The sequence below is a fragment of the Salvelinus alpinus genome, chromosome 24, assembly GCF_045679555.1.
Source record: "Salvelinus alpinus chromosome 24, SLU_Salpinus.1, whole genome shotgun sequence".
Lineage (NCBI taxonomy): Eukaryota > Metazoa > Chordata > Actinopteri > Salmoniformes > Salmonidae > Salvelinus > Salvelinus alpinus.
The window spans coordinates 36,291,937-36,297,936 of NC_092109.1; positions in this window are offsets into that span (position 1 = coordinate 36,291,937).

Consider the following 6,000-nt stretch of genomic DNA (forward strand, 5'->3'; position numbering starts at 1 on the left):
AACCCTGCCAAGCCGCTGCTTCTTGACACAATGCCAGCTTAACCCGGAAGCCAGCCACACCAATGTGTCGGAGGAAACACCATACACCTGGAGACCATTTCAGCGTGCATGCGCCCAGCCCACCGCAGGAGTCGCTAGAGTGCAATGGGACAAGGACATCCCTGCCGGCCAAACCTTCCCCTAAACCGGACAGCTGTGCGCCGCCCCATGGGACTCCCGGTCGCTGCTGACTGAGACAGAGCCTGGACTCGAACCAGGATCCAGTGGCAGAGCTAGCAACTGTGATGCAGTGCCTTAGACCACTGCGCCACTCGGGAGGCCCCTGTTTGGCAGGCATGTTAAGGAGTACAGAAGTAGCTCATCCAAAGGAAATGAGTCCATTTTGTCCAAAAGGTGGTGCTGTGGTGCCATAGGGTTTGAACACCGCCTATGGCTGGTTGTTGCTGCAGTATTTTACTAGGTTACTTCAGTGTCTGTAAGAGACTGACGGTGGTGATTTCTTTACTTTTCTCTACGTTGCAGGTTTCTTGACCGCACCAGTGAGAGGAGACTACTACATCAGATTTACCTTGTGCAGTCTCCATGGTGAGGAGACTGCATGTCCAAGAATAATCCGAAAATAATGTTTAATGCAGAATGGAAGGAAAACGCTGGTTTTGAGTATCCATCTAATGCACTTGCTCTATAGCTGGAGACGGGATCAGGTGCACGTGAGCCTTCCCGCATGCATGGCAATCTATGATAATGACTTGAACCAAAGCCCCTTTGGTGGATTTCTGCTCTTCTCTGTGTAGGGAGGAGAGAACTATGAATGATGTTCTAAACCAGGGGTGTCAAACGTACAGCCCAAAACAAAGGGGTCCAGTACAAAAAAAAACATGCAGTATATATATTTGGTATTTTTCTTTAAATGTTGTATTTTTGGGGGGGGGTGCGAGACCAACTCAATGTACTTTAAAATGATTAAAACCAGTTTCTTGATTGTCCAGCTTGCTAATAAGCACTGTGCACAGTCAATGGACCTACACTATATAAAAAAGTATGTGGACATCCCTTCAAATTAGTGGATTTGGCTATTTCAGCCACACCCGTTGCTGACAGGTGTATAAAATCGAACACACAGCCATGCAATCTCCATAGACAAACCTTGGCAGTAGAATGGCCTTACTGAAGAGCTCAGTGACTTTCAACGTGGCACTGTCATAGGAGGCCACCTTTTCAACAAGTCAGTTGTCAAATTTCTGCCCTACTAGAGCTGCCCCGGTCAACTGTAAGGGCTGTTATTGTGAAGTAGAAATGTCTAGGAGCAACAACGGCTCAGCCGCAAAGTGGTAGGCCACACAAGCTCACAGAACGGGACCACCGAGTGCTGAAGCGTGTAGCCCAAAAAAATCTTCTGTCCTTGGTTGTAACACTCACTACCGAGTTCCAAACTACGTCTGGAAGCAACGTCAGCACCAGAACTGTTTGTCAGGAGCTTCATGGAATCGGTTTCCATGGTTGAGCAGCCGCACACAAGCCTAAGATCACCATGCTCAATGCCAAGCGTCAGCTGGAGTGGTGTAAAGCTTGCTACCATTGGACTCTGGAGCAGTGGAAACTTGTTTTCTGGAGTGATGAATCACGCGTCACCATCTGGCAGTCCGTCGGACTAATCTGGATTTGGCAGATGCCAGGAGAACGCTACCTGCCAACTGTAAAGTTTGGTGGAGTAGGAATAATGGTCTGGGGATGTTTTTCATGGTTCTGGCTAGGCCCCTTAGTTCCAGTGAATGTAAATCTTAACGCAACGGCATACAATGACATTCAAGGCGATTCTGTGCTTCCAACTTTGTGGCAACAGTTTGGGGAAGGCTCTTGCCTGTTTCAGCATGACAATGCCCCCATGCACGAAGCGAGGTCCATACAGAAATAGTTTGTCGAGATCGGTGTGGAAGAACTTCACTTGTCTGCACAGAGCCCTGACCTCAACCCCATCACCTTTGGGAAGAATTGGAACGCCGACTGATCTCACTAATGCAACCTCACTAATGCTCTTGTGGCTGAATGGAAGCAAGTCCCTGCAGCAATGTTCCAACATCTAGTGGAAAGCCTTCCTAGAAGAGTGGAGGCTGTTATAGCTTCAAAGGGATGACCAACACCATATTAATGCCCATGATTTTGTAATGAGATGTTCGACGAGCAGGTGTACAGTTTCTTGACTGTCCATCTCGCTAATAATAGACAGTCAGGGTGCATTAAATTCCAAAAACAATAGATTGAGGACTATTTTTTGCAAATTGACTGCAATGAAATAGAACCAATTTCCTTTGCGGCCCTCCGGACCTAGTTGAAGACCGAATGTGGCCCCTGGTGCAAAATCATTTTAACACCCCTGTTCTAAACTGTAATGAGGAGTCTGGAGGTTATGGCTGTTGAAAAACAACAACTAAATAAATCACAACTAAGCTCAACTAATCCAACTGGCATTTGGGGGGGGGGATCTTCGAGGCGAATGGAATGATCGATTTACTCAGGAAGTTCAAGGAAGCTGCAACTCTTTTTTTTAAAGGCTAAATTAAAACAATTTAGCTGAATGTTGTTTTTTTTAAATCAAAATCTTGCTTTAGTGTGTAGGGTGCTGTTCATGGTGCTGATAGGCCTATTTGTTTGTCAAGACAGCTGTGCATGGCTGTATCTCACTGTAGGAGGCTGTAGGCTGTATCTCACTGTAGTAGGCTGTATCTCAATGTAGTAGGCTGTAGGCTGTATCTCACTGTAGTAGGCTGTATCTCACTGTAGTAGTCTGTAGGCTGTATCTCACTGTAGTAGGCTGCATCTCACTGTAGTAGGCTGCATCTCACTGTAGTAGACTGCATCTCACTGTAGTAGGCTGCATCTCACTGTAGTAGGCTGCATCTCACTGTAGTAGTCTGTAGGCTGCATCTCACTGTAGTAGGCTGCATCTCACTGTAGTAGGCTGCATCTCACTGTAGTAGGCTGCATCTCACTGTAGTAGTCTGTAGGCTGCATCTCACTGTAGTAGGCTGCATCTCACTGTAGTAGGCTGCATCTCACTGTAGTAGGCTGCATCTCACTGTAGTAGGCTGCATCTCACTGTAGTAGGCTGCATCTCACTGTAGTAGGCTGCATCTCACTGTAGTAGGCTGCATCTCACTGTAGTAGGCTGCATCTCACTGTAGTAGGCTGCATCTCACTGTAGTAGGCTGCATCTCACTGTAGTAGGCTGCATCTCACTGTAGTAGACTGCATCTCACTGTAGTAGGCTGCATCTCACTGTAGTAGGCTGCATCTCACTGTAGTAGACTGCATCTCACTGTAGTAGACTGCATCTCACTGTAGTAGGCTGCATCTCACTGTAGTAGGCTGCATCTCACTGTAGTAGGCTGCATCTCACTGTAGTAGACTGCATCTCACTGTAGTAGGCTGCATCTCACTGTAGTAGGCTGTATCTCACTGTAGTAGTCTGTAGGCTGCATCTCACTGTAGTAGGCTGCATCTCACTGTAGTAGGCTGCATCTCACTGTAGTAGGCTGCATCTCACTGTAATAGGCTGCATCTCACTGTAGTAGGCTGCATCTCACTGTAGTAGGCTGTAGGCTATATTTTGGTTGTCTAGATCTCCATTCACTTCTTGTTTACTGCATTTGTTTACTGTTAATGAAACTAGCATAAATATAGATGTTGTAATGCCTTTATTAATCTGGTATTTTGTTTTAGGCCTTCTACTTGGTACCACTGTTTTGTTCTGTTCCATTCGTTCGCATTCGCAGTTGTCCTCATTCAAAACCAAACTGCTATTCAGTATTTTCGTTTGCATGCATGAATAACTAGGCTACTACTTTTAGCATTTAGTTTGCATTATTTTGGTAAGAGCTGTGTGTACGGCTGCATTCATACTGGCTGTTTGTAATAGGTGAAACGCCCCATCTATCTTGAAGCCTATATTCATTATCACAACAGCCTTGCTGTAGGGTGGTGTCCATTGTGCTGATACAGAGCAGCGATAACAGGCTACATATTACAAAAGTCTCAACATTTTAACTTTGTTTATTGTGGTATAGCGTGATTATATAAGCAGAATTAATTGAGTGCTTTTGAAATCTGTGGCCAATTTCTGCTGCGCTGTATCAACACAATGGACAGTACCCAACCGTGGGGGCCGGTTTGGTAATGAATCTAGGTTACAAGATAGAGAGGGCAATATACCTATTACAAACGGCCTATGTGAATGCAACTGTACATACAGTTGAAGTTGGAAGTTTACATACACCTTAGCCAAATACATTTAAACTCAGTTTTTCACAATTCCTGACATTTAATCCGAGTAAAAATTCCCTGTCTTAAGTCAGTTAGGATCACCACTTTATTTGAATAATGTGAAATGTCAGAATAATAGTAGAGAGAATGATTTATTTCAGCTTTTTTTCCTTCATCACATTCCCAATGGGTCAGAAGTTTACATAAACTGAATTAGTATTTGGTACCATTGCCTTTAAATTGTTTAACTTGGGTCAAATGTTTTGGGTAGCCTTCCACAAGCTTCCCACAATAAGTTGGGTGAATTTTGGCCCATTCCTCCTGACAGAGCTGGTGTAACTGAGTCCGGGTTGTAGACCTCCTTGCTCGCACACGCTTTTTCAGTTCTGCCCACACGTTTTCTATAGGGTTGAGGTCAGGGATTGGTGATGGCCACTCCAATACCTTGACTTTGTTGTCCTTAAGCCATTTTGCCACAACTTTGGAAGTATGCTTGGGGTCATTGTCCATTTGGAAGACCCGTTTGCGACCAAGCTTTAACTTCCTGACTGATGTCTTGATGTTGCTTCAATATATCCACATAATTTTCCCTTCTTCATGATGCCATCTATTTTGTGAAGTGCACCAGACCCTCCTGCAGCAAAGCACCCCCACAACATGATGCTGCCACCCCTGTGCTTCACGGTTGGGATGGTGTTCTTCAGCTTGCAAGCCTCCCCCTTTTTCCTCCAAACATAACGATGGTCATTATGGCCAAACAGTTCTATTTTTGTTTCATCAGACCAGAGGACATTTCTCCAAAAAGTACGATCTTTGTCCCCATGTGCAGTTGCAAACCGTAGTCTGGCTTTTTTATGGCGGTTTTGGAGCAGTGGCTTCTTCTTTGCTGAGCGGCCTTTCAAGTTATGTCGATATAGGATTAGTTTTACTGTGGATATAGATACTTTTGTACCTGTTTCCTCCAGCATCTTCACAAGGTCCTTTGCTGTTGTTCTGGGATTGATTTTCACTTTACGCACCAAAGTACGTTCCATTCTAGGAGACAGAACATGTCTCCTTCCTGAGCAGTATGACGGCTGCGTGGTCCCATGGTGTTTATACTTGAGTACTATTGTTTGAACAGATGAACGTGGTACCTTCAGTCGTTTGGAAATTGCTCCCAAGGATGAACCAGACTTGTTGAGGTCTACAATTTTTTTCTGAGGTATTTGTCTGATTTCTTTTGATTTTCCCATGATGTCAAGCAAAGAGGCACTGAGTTTGAAGGTAGGCCTTGAAATACATCCACAGATACACCTCCAATTAACTCAAATTACGTCAATTAGCCTATCAAAAGCTTCTAAAGCCATGACATAATTTTCTGGAATTTTCTCAGCTGTTTAAATGCACAGTCAACTTAGTGTATGTAAACTTCTTGTCACGACTTCTTCCGAAGTCGGTTCCTCTCCTTGTTCGGGCGGTGTTCGGTGGTCGACGTCACCGGTCTTCTAGCCATCATCGATCTATTTGTCATGTTCCATTTGTTTTGTCTGGTTGTCGCACTCACATGGTTTCAATTCCCTAATTACATGTTGTATATGTTCCCTCTGTTTCCCCCATGTCCTTGTCGGGAATTGTTTATTGTCAGTACGTGTGCTTTATGTGACTGGTGCGATACGGGTGTTGTGCCCATGTGTTTTGTTACTTTGTATGCCGGTAGTTATGTACATTAAACGGCTCCGGCTATTTACCAAATGCTAC